This window comes from Oncorhynchus mykiss, chromosome 1 (assembly GCF_057628025.1).
Source record: "Oncorhynchus mykiss isolate SJ-2025 chromosome 1, ASM5762802v1, whole genome shotgun sequence".
NCBI lineage: Eukaryota > Metazoa > Chordata > Actinopteri > Salmoniformes > Salmonidae > Oncorhynchus > Oncorhynchus mykiss.
In genome coordinates, this window is record NC_143022.1 from 23,577,684 (window position 1) to 23,588,718 (window position 11,035).

At 43.6% G+C, this 11,035-nt stretch overlaps 1 protein-coding gene across 1 annotated transcript in view; it reads left to right on the forward strand.

Annotated features, from left to right (window-relative positions):
* LOC110532091 (A disintegrin and metalloproteinase with thrombospondin motifs 20) overlaps window positions 1-11,035 on the forward strand; it is a 143,228-nt gene that overhangs the window by 24,695 nt on the left and 107,498 nt on the right. The gene's annotated exons all lie outside the window — the stretch shown is intronic.

Genomic DNA, 11,035 nt, shown 5'->3' on the forward strand with positions numbered 1-11,035 from the left:
ATGTTTGCTTTGTTTGTGTCGTGTACATGCGAAGTGTGTGTGCATGTACAGACTGTGTGTGTGTGTGTGCGTGTGCGTGTGTGTGTGTGAACTCTGCTAGGTTTATATTTTTGACTGGGTGTTTGTTGTCTCTAATGTTGTGAAAGAGACAGCTCTCTGAGAAGTTGGAATTGCTGAGCGAGAAGAGGACAGGAGAGGAGCAAGTTTCTGTCTTCATCTGTGCCTAGCCTGGTCTGCGCTGCATGTGCCGGTCTCGCTTTAAACCCTGGCACTGGCCCCGGACGTTTCTCAGGCTCTCTCTGTCTCCCTCCCCTCTACACATGTGTCTCTATCTGTAGTAGACCCTCAATCCATGTTATAGTTTTCAAACTCAACTCCAACTATGAATTTACAGGAGAAGTTGGACTGTGTAGTAACTGGGGCACTCAGGGAAGAAAGAAATCAGACATAGTTAATGATACATTTGGTGAACATTGTGCCTTTGTCTATAATCGATTGAGGTATGAAGTGCTATGATGCTTCTCCGACCTAGTCAATAGTTATTGTGAACCTAATGTAAGTAACTTATAGTTAGTATGAACTCCAGTTCTGCACTTCAGAAATAATAGAGCCCTCACTGCTCTGATGAGTGACATAGGCAGCTCATCATTCTTCCTCATGGTCATCTGACTGACTGGACGAAAACAGATTGACTGGGTGTTGGATCAGATATACACACTAGACCGACAGATATAGAAAGATAGACAGACAGACAGCAGTCTAATAGTTGTCATGTGGCAATAGCGACAGGACAGCCCCAGTGAACCCAGCCCAGTGTGTTGTCTCTGACTCAGAGTTCCAGTGACAAATTCCAACGGCTATTTTATGCAGAGGTCTACTGTCTGTCTGTCTGGGTATTCTGTCTGAACAGATGGGCAGCAGTGTTCTGTTATAGTGGCATCAGTCAGATGTGTGGTGCTGACAGGTGAGGGACATGGGCAGGCTGGGACACCGCTGACCCTGATGGGAGGATAGGTGCAGTCCAAAGATATGCAGTGTCATTGCTTGGAGCTCCTCTGTCCAAGTTGTTGAAATGATTATGTTACTCTTCTGTATGGAACGTATGTGGAGGTTATTTGATCCTGAGGAATTGAGACCAATGAAATATACAGTGCCTTCGAAAAGTATTCGGACACCTTGACTTTTTCCTAATTTTGTTACGTTACAGCCTTATTCTAAAATTGATTAAATAAATAAAAATCTACACACAATACCCCATAATGACAAAGTGAAAACAGGGTTTTAGAAATTTTACAAATAGAAAACATAAATACCTTATTTACATAAGCATTCAGACCCTTTGCTATGAGACTCAAAATTCAGCTCAGATGCATCCTGTTTCAATTGATCATCCTCAAGATGTTTCTACAACTTGGAGTCCACCTATGGTCAATTCAATTGATTGGACATGATTTGGAGAGGCACATAACTGTCTTTAAAAGGTCCCAGAGGTGGCAGTGCATGTCACAGCAAAAACCAAGCCATGAGGTCAAAGGAATTGTCCGTAGAACTCCAAGATAGGATCGTGTCGATGCACAGATCTGGGGAAGGGTACCATAAAAATTCTGCAACATTGAAGGTCCCCAAGAACACAGTGCCCTTCATCAGTCTTAAATGGAAGAAGTTTGGAACAACCAAGACTCTTCCTAGAGCTGGCCGTCCGGCCAAACGGAGCAATCGGGGGAGAAGGGCCTTGGTCAGGGAGGTGACCAATAACCTGATGGTCACTCTGACAGAGCCCTAGAGTTCGTCTGTGGAGATGGGAAAACTTTCCAGAAGGACAACCATCTCGGCAGCACTCCACCAATCAGGCCTTTATGATAGAGTGGCCAGACGGAAGCATCTCCTTAGTAAAAGGCGCATGACAGCCCGTTTGCCAAAAGGCACCTAAAGACTCTCAGACCATGAGAAACAAGATTCTCTGGTCTGATTGAACTCTTTGGCCTGAATGCCAAGCGTGGTGGTGGCAGCATCATCATGTGGGGATGTTTTTCAGCGGCAGGGACTGGGAGACTAGTCCGGATCAAGGGAAAGATGAATGGAGCAAGGTTCAGAGATCGCTGATGAAAACCTGCTCCAGAGCACTCAGGACCTCAGACTGGGATGAAGGTTCACCTTACAACAGGACAAAGACCCTAAGCACACAGCCAAGACAGTGCAGGAGTGGTTTCGAGACAAGTCTCAGAATGTCCTTGAGTGGCCCAGCCAGAGCCTGAATTTGAACCCGATCGAACATCTCTGGAGAGACCTGAAAATAGCTGTTTAACAACGCTCCCCATCTAACCTGACAGAGCTTGAGAGGATCTGCAGAGAAGAATGGGGAAAAACTCCCCAAATACAGGTGTGCCAAGCTTGTAACGTCATACGCAAGATGACTCGAGGCTGAAGTCGCTGCCAAAGGTGCTTCAACAAAGTAATGCGTAAAGGGTCTGAATACTTATGTAAATGTGATATCAGGTTTTTTATATTTGATAAATTAGCAAAACTTTCTAAAAATCTGTTTTTGCTTTGTTATTATGGGGTATTGTGTTTAGATTAATGTAGATACAATAAGGCTGTAATGTAACAAAATGTGGGAAAAGTCAAGGGGTCTGAATACTTTACGAAGACACTGTAGATGGAGTGTGGAATCCAAGATGTTGCTCCTGTGATCTACAGTACTATGAACAAAAATATAAACGCAACATGTAAAGTGTTGGTCCCATGTTTCATGAGCTGAAATAAAAAATCCCAGAAATGTTCCATATGGCAGGGTCTTGACCTCACTGCAGTTCGTCGTCGTAGCCGACTTAAGTGGGAAATGCTCACCTTCAATGGCCTCTGCCATCACCTCATGTTTCAGCATGACAATGCACAGCTCCATGTCACAAGGATCTGTACACAATTCCTGGAAGCTGAAAATGTCCCAGTACTTCCATGGCCTGCATAAATCACCAGACATGTCACCCAATGAGCATGTTTGGGATGCTCTGGATTTACGTGAACGACAGCGTGTTCCAGTTCCTGCCAATAAAAATGTATTTAAGTATCGGTGACCAACAGCTGCATATCTGTTTTCCCGTGTCCATAGATTAGGGCCACATTTATTTATTTCAATTGACTGATTTCCTTATATGAACTGTAACTGAGTCAAATCTTTGAAATTGTTGCATGTTATGTTTCTATTTTTGTTCAGTGTAGTTTTACAGTTGAGACACAGGGGGACAATGCAATTTCAATCATTTTAAGACCACTCATGTCCTCATTAAAAACTGAAGGGAAAGTACGTGCCAAATGCTTTGGGGTAATTGATTCAGTGCCGTGGTATTATGACAATTTGGTTTTCTGCAGCCCATCTTTACTGTACATCTCAGAGGGGCGCTCACTCTCCCCAACGAAAAAAGCAGACAGAAATGAACTGACCATCATCTCTTCTCTCTCTCCTCAACACGAGAGAAACAAGGAATGTCTGGCAGCTTTCACTGCTCTTATCACGTGAGGTAGAGATGGTTACATTGAAGGACAACCTAGCTTTCATCATTGTTGTTGAACTCCAGAGCAGAGAGATGGGATTCCTTGTTGAGAAAGTCTGGTACCTGAACTCTAACCCTTAACCCCCTGGCCACCTTACAGCTTTTAACATGGATTTGGACAGTAACACCGACACCACTGTGGGAAGACAGTGTGTGAATGCTGCTATCATTCTTTATAATGGTCAAGAGTCATGCAGCCATGTTTAAAAGCTTTCATTCTACAGCAACAATTAGTTCCCTATTTTCTCTGTTTAGCTAGCAGCCACTTAATTACTCTTAATTGTAGGTCTGTGTGGGTCTAGAGGATGTTGTACTGTCTGTTAAACGACCATAACAACGTGACCCTTGATTGGCCCAGGCATGATCTATGCTTGCTGTAAGGTACACTACAGCTATACAATGCTGCGGACTACACTGTCTCCCTAATTGGCACCCAAGTGACAGAGCTCTTTCTCTCTCAGTGGGTTATTATAAAATAATGTTAATTAGCTCAACAATGAAAGCAGTGTTCCCTATTGTTGGGCTTTTGGCATTGATACTTCTGAACGAGAGTGAAAAGAGGTCGTAGTGCATTGGAGTATGAAATAAATTGACTTTAATCCAGCTGAAGAGGAGGACAACGTCATATTTGTTGACATCATGCTTGAATGTCAACAAACATTTGTTGTAGAAAAATATATACTACTGTTTGAATGTTTCTTGGATTGTAAACAAAAAACAATATATATGGGTACATTTTTTGTGGTTATTGTGGTCAAACACCCTGTGTGCATTTGTGTTTGTGTGAGTGTGTAATAAGGTCTTATTGGAAGAATACATAGTATTGAAGAAATATGTAACTTTTTGGAGGACACGACCAAATTCACATAGAAATGTGTGTTATAGATCTTCCATCCTCATTGAAAGCAAGTCTAAGAAGAGGTAGAGTTCTATGTGCACTATTTCTATGCTTCCTGTTCTTAAGTTTTGTTTTTGCGTTTTTTTACTTTCTGGTTTTGTACCTGAGCTTCAAACAGTTGAAAATACAATATTTTTGGTTATGGAAAATATATTTCACAGTGGTTTAGATGGTACAATGATTTTCTACACTATACTTGCTTGTTTTGTCACATAAACTGAAATTAGGCGAACTAGTAGAATTTTAGCAACAAGGAAATGGCAGAGCCATTTCTGTATAGTGCACCTTTAAGTCATGAAACGTTATTGCGATTATAACGCTCACCGTTTACTGCTCTGTATAGGCATTGTTCCAGAAAATGTTTTGATTTGCTACAGTAGTTATCTGGAAGAGGGGATTTATGGATGTTTTAGTTGATAAAATGTTTGATAAATATCTATGTTTAATACTGTTTTAATTGAGATATAAATTCCCCTATGTTTGGGTCTGTCAGAAATGTCTTTCAGTCGAGCCAGGGCTAGCCCAAACTATTCTTCTCACGGTGTAAGTAGCAGCTCATCGGCCAGTGGGGGGGTTTGACTGTAAGACGATTTCGGAAAGGTTGTGTGTAGCTTTAAAGGCCATATTTCCTTCTCCTCCTCAACTTACTGTACTCCACTTCCACACTATTCACTTCTCACTCAGACTGTACACTACATAGAAACATTAGAACCTCTAGTCTACCCTTTCTTCTTTTCTTCAATGCGGGATTGTAAGCTCTGCTCTGCAGTGAGAAATCTGTCTGTTGGTGTTCTGGAGGTCTCTTTCACTCTAGTTCCTGGATGAAGGAGCCTTCACCACGGCCCAGCAACCTCGGCTGCTGTGTGGATGGGCAATGGGCACCAGCTGATGGGCTTGGCGCTGACACGGGCGCCTGGCACTGGCATGGGGCAGGGACTTACGGCGGCAGGAGTTGTGTGCCGTTGTGCCAGGGTGTCACGCTCCATCTTGTGTGCCTGCCGCGCCGGGGCCATCCCTCGAATGAATGGAGCTTTCCTTTTCTTTTTCTCTCTCTCTTTTTCTCTCCCTCTGTTAAATCTTCTCTACGTCCTTGTTGGTTTGATAGAGAATTGCCGGGGGCTCAAACTACAAGGGGACACTCACTATGACAGGGTTACCAAAATCAAATAAAATGTTGTTGGTCACATACACGTGTTTAGCAGATATTATTGCGGGTGTACCGAGATGCTTGTGTTTCTAGCTCCGACAGTGCAGTAATATCTAACAAGTCATATCTAACAATTTCACAACAAATACAGTACCTAATACACACACATCTAGGTAAAGGAATGGAATTAAGAAAAAATAAATATATGGACGAGCAATGCCCGAGCGGCATAGAATAAGATACAGTAGAATAGTGTAGAATACAGTATATGCATATGAGATTAATAATGCAAGATATGTAAACCTTATTAAAGTGACTAGTGATTTTAAGTCTATGTATATAGGCAGCAGCCTCTAATGTGCTAGTGACGGATATTTCTGATGGTCTTGAGATAGAATCTGTTTTTCAGTCTCTCGGTCCCAGCATTGATGCACCTGTACTGACCTCGCCTTCAAATCAAATCAAACTTTATTTGTCACATACGCCGAATACAGCAAGTGTAGACTTTACCGTGAAATGCTTACTTACAAGACCTTAACCAACAATGCAGCTCAAGAGTTAAAAAAAATATTTATCAAGTAGACTAAAGCTTGGCCCCAGTGATGTACTGGGCCGTTCGCACTACCCTCTGTAGCGCCTTACAGTCAGATGCCGAGCAGTTGCCATACCAGGCGGTGATGCAACCGGTCAGGATGCTCTCAGTGGTGCAGCTGTAGAACCTTTTGTGGATCTGGGGACCCATGCCAAATCTTTTCAGTCTCCTTAGGGGGAAAAGGTTTTGGCGTCCACTCTTCACGACTGTCTTGGTATGTTTGAACCATGATAGTTCGTTGGTGATGTGGATACCAAGGAATTTGAAACTCTCGACCCCCTCCACTACAGCCTGTTCGGCCCGCCTTTTCCTGTAGTCCACGATCAGCTACTTTGTCTTGCTCACACTGAGGGAGAGGTTGTTGTCCTGGCACCACACTGCCAGTTCTCTGACCTCCTCCCTATAGGCCGTCTCATCGTTGTCGCTGATCAGGCCTACCACTGTTGTGTCGTCAGCAAACTTAATGATGGTGTTTGAGTCGTGTTTGGCTACGCAGTCATGGGTGAACATGGGAATACAGGAGGTGACTAAGTACACACCCCTGACTGGTCCCAGTGCTAAGGATCAGCGTGGCAGACGTGTTGTTGCCTACTCTTACCACCTGGGGCGGCCCGTCAGGAAGTCCAGGATCCAGTTACAGAGGGAGGTGTTTAGTGCCAGAGTCCTTAGCTTAGTGATGAGCTTCGTGGGCACTATGGTGTTGAACGCTGAGCTATAGTCAATGAACACCATTCTCACATGGGTGTTCCTTTTGTCAAGGTGAGAAAGGGCAGTGTGGAGTGCGATTGAGATTGCGTCATATGTGGATATGTTTGGGCGGAATGCAAATTGGAGTGGGTCTAGGGTGTCCGGGAGGATGCTGTTGATGTGAGCCATGACCAGCCTTTCAAAGCACTTCATCGCTACCGACGTGAGTGCTACGGGGCAGTAATCATTTAGGAAGGTTACCTTCACTTCTTTGGGCACATGGACTATGTTGGTCTGCTTGAAACATGTAGGTATTACAGGCTCGGTCAGGGAGAGGTTGAAAATGTCAGTGAAGACACTTGACAGTTGGGCCGCGCATGCTTTGAGTACATGTCCTGGTAATCCGTCTGGCCCAGTGGCTTTGTGAATGTTGACCTATCACACAGCGTTGGATGTGTGCAACTCACGTCTGGGTTTCCCTTTGTAGTCCATAGTTTTCAAGCCCTGCCACATCCGACGTGCGTCAGAACCGGTGTAGTAGGATTCAATCTTAATCCTGTATTGACAGGTTTCCAGTTTGCATAAGGTCCAGTGAAGTTCTTTGAGTCGTGGTATTGGCTTGAGGGGGGTTATACACGGCCATGACTATAACCAAAGAAAATTATCTTGGGAGATAATACGGTCGGCATTTGATTGGTAGGTATTCTAGGTTGGGTGAACAAAAGGACTTGAGTTCCTGTATGTTTTCACAATTACACCATGAGTCATTAATCATGAAACATACACCCCCGCCCTTCTTTGTTCCTGTCTGCGCGATGAAGTGAGAACCCAACTGGCTGGACCAACTCTTACAGTATATCCCGAGAGAGCCATGTTTTGGTGAAACAGAGTATGTTACAATCCCTGATGTCTTTCTGGAAAGAAACCGTCGCCCTGAGCCTGTCAACTTTATTATCCAGAACATTGTAATATACTCGGAAGATGTGGGTGGTGTGTGTGCCTCCTAAGTCAAACTAGAAATCCACTCCGAGTACCTCTCCCCCGCCAGCGTTGTTTTGGGTCGGCCTCTAGAATCAGTTCAATTGCCCTGGGGAGTGCGAACAAAGGATCCGCTTCTGGAATTATATTCCTGGTCGTAATGTTGGTAGTGCTGGTGAGTTACCGCCGTTCTGATATCCAATAGTTCTTCCCGGCTGTAGGTAATAACACCAAAAAAATTCTGGGCTAATAATGTAAGAAATAATTCCCAGAGGTAAAGAGAATATATGAAATAAATTAACTTGGTAATTGGTAGGAAATTATGTGTGTTGTGCAGTATATTGTCTATGGCCATGGCTGCCTTCCAGACACTTTACATAAGTACACTTTATTTTGATGCAGTCTCAGTAACTTCAGTGCAGGAAAACAGTATGATAGAGAGTTAGCATTGACGGTTAACTGGTAATTCCGGCAGGTGCTTGGATCACAGTCTTCTGCAGTCTTCCTCTCTCTTCCCAGCACCAGCTACTGATAGGACGGTTTGTTCGACCATAGAGATCTATCTTTCCTCAGCTGTGAGGCAGCAGAAATATTTCAAGCCTTCTTTCTGTTAAGAGTCGGACAGCTCAGCACATGTGGCTATACATTAGCTCATATCCGGACAGCCTGATGCATGGTGTACTTTTCATCATGCATATCCATGACCAAACCTAATCCATCCAGATACAGTGCCTTGCGAAAGTATTCGGCCCCCTTGAACTTTGCGACCTTTTGCCACATTTCAGGCTTCAAACATAAAGATATAAAACTGTATTTTTTTGTGAAGAATCAACAACAAGTGGGACACAATCATGAAGTGGAACGACATTTATTGGATATTTCAAACTTTTTTAACAAATCAAAAACTGAAAAATTGGGCGTGCAAAATTATTCAGCCCCCTTAAGTTAATACTTTGTAGCGCCACCTTTTGCTGCGATTACAGCTGTAAGTCGCTTGGGGTATGTCTCTATCAGTTTTGCACATCGAGAGACTGACATTTTTTCCCATTCCTCCTTGAAAACAGCTCGAGCTCAGTGAGGTTGGATGGAGAGCATTTGTGAACAGCAGTTTTCAGTTCATTCCACAGATTCTCGATTGGATTCAGGTCTGGACTTTGACTTGGCCATTCTAACACCTGGATATGTTTATTTTTGAACCATTCCATTGTAGATTTTGCTTTATGTTTTGGATCATTGTCTTGTTGGAAGACAAATCTCCGTCCCAGTCTCAGGTCTTTTGCAGACTCCATCAGGTTTTCTTCCAGAATGGTCCTGTATTTGGCTCCATCCATCTTCCCATCAATTTTAACCATCTTCCCTGTCCCTGCTGAAGAAAAGCAGGCCCAAACCATGATGCTGCCACCACCATGTTTGACAGTGAGGATGGTGTGTTCAGCTGTGTTGCTTTTACGCCAAACATAACGTTTTGCATTGTTGCCAAAAAGTTCAATTTTTGTTTCATCTGACCAGAGCACCTTCTTCCACATGTTTGGTGTGTCTCCCAGGTGGCTTGTGGCAAACTTTAAACAACACATTTTATGGATATCTTTAAGAAATGGCTTTCTTCTTGCCACTCTTCCATAAAGGCCAGATTTGTGCAATATACGACTGATTGTTGTCCTATGGACACAGTCTCCCACTTCAGCTGTAGATCTCTGCAGTTCATCCAGAGTGATCATGGGCCTCTTGGCTGCATCTCTGATCAGTCTTCTCCTTGTATGAGCTGAAAGTTTAGAGGGACGGCCAGGTCTTGGTAGATTTGCAGTGGTCTGATACTCCTTCCATTTCAATATTATCGCTTGCACAGTGCTCCTTGGGATGTTTAAAGCTTGGGAATTTTTTTTGTATCCAAATCCGGCTTAAACTTCTTCACAACAGTATCTCGGACCTGCCTGGTGTGTTCCTTGTTCTTCATGATGCTCTCTGCGCTTTTAACGGACCTCTGAGACTATCACAGTGCAGGTGCATTTATACGGAGACTTGATTACACACAGGTGGATTGTATTTATCATCATTAGTCATTTAGGTCAACATTGGATCATTCAGAGATCCTCACTGAACTTCTGGAGAGAGTTTGCTGCACTGAAAGTAAAGGGGCTGAATAATTTTGCACGTCCAATTTTTCAGTTTTTGATTTGTTAAAAAAGTTTGAAACATCCAATAAATGTCGTTCCACTTCATGATTGTGTCCCACTTGTTGTTGATTCTTCACAAAAAAATACAGTTTTATATCTTTATGTTTGAAGCCTGAAATGTGGCAAAAGGTCGCAAAGTTCAAGGGGGCCGAATACTTTCGCAAGGCACTGTACATTGTTGATCTTGGACCAACACATTGAAGCATTTTTTATGTATGTTTTATTTCTTTCACCTTTATTTAACCAGGTAGGCCAGTTGAGAACAAGTTCTCATTTACAACTGAGACCTGGCATGTCAGGCTTGCTCTCTTTTATCTCTCTACTTTTGTATACTACTTTCGTAGTATGATCTCTTTGGCAGAGATGGTTGAAGTCCGTTATTCCAGGTAAGGGTTTGGGTAGGGTTGGAGTGTGTAAGACCCTCTGCAGCTCTTATGGGCTGCCAGGAGGTTGCCTGAGCAAAAAGTGGAAGCCCCCCTACCCCAGTCCCACAGCCCTGACCCTGGCTCCTCTTCCCTGGTGCTGTTGTGCTTCAGTAGCATAGTGTCCCAGGAAAGAAATGACCTTCTGCACAGACAACATAAACACACGTAGTTATCCCTCTCCCTTCCTTCACCTCCACAAGTTGGCTTCAGCGTGCTTTCCCATCTTCATCTTATCCTCTTTCTCTCTCATACTCCCCCCCCCCCTCTCTGTCGTTCACTTTCTCGCTTTCTCTCCCCTCAGTTCCTCTTATCCAATCCTTATCATCATGGTAAAGGAATCCATCTCTCACCTCTCAATGACTGAGCTCTGCTGTGCTACACGTGCAGTTAATCTGAGGTCCATCTAACAGAGGGAAGGATTGGAAGTGATGCCAATGGCCTCCGTGTAGCCAGAGAATATGGCTGCTTTCTGTACCCTTTTTACCTTTTAAGGTTGTTAAGTGCTTTCTCCTTTGGCCTGAATATAACTGTGTTTGCCTGAAAGTCGGAATCTGGTATCTGTTGCATTTCAGCTGTAATGTTC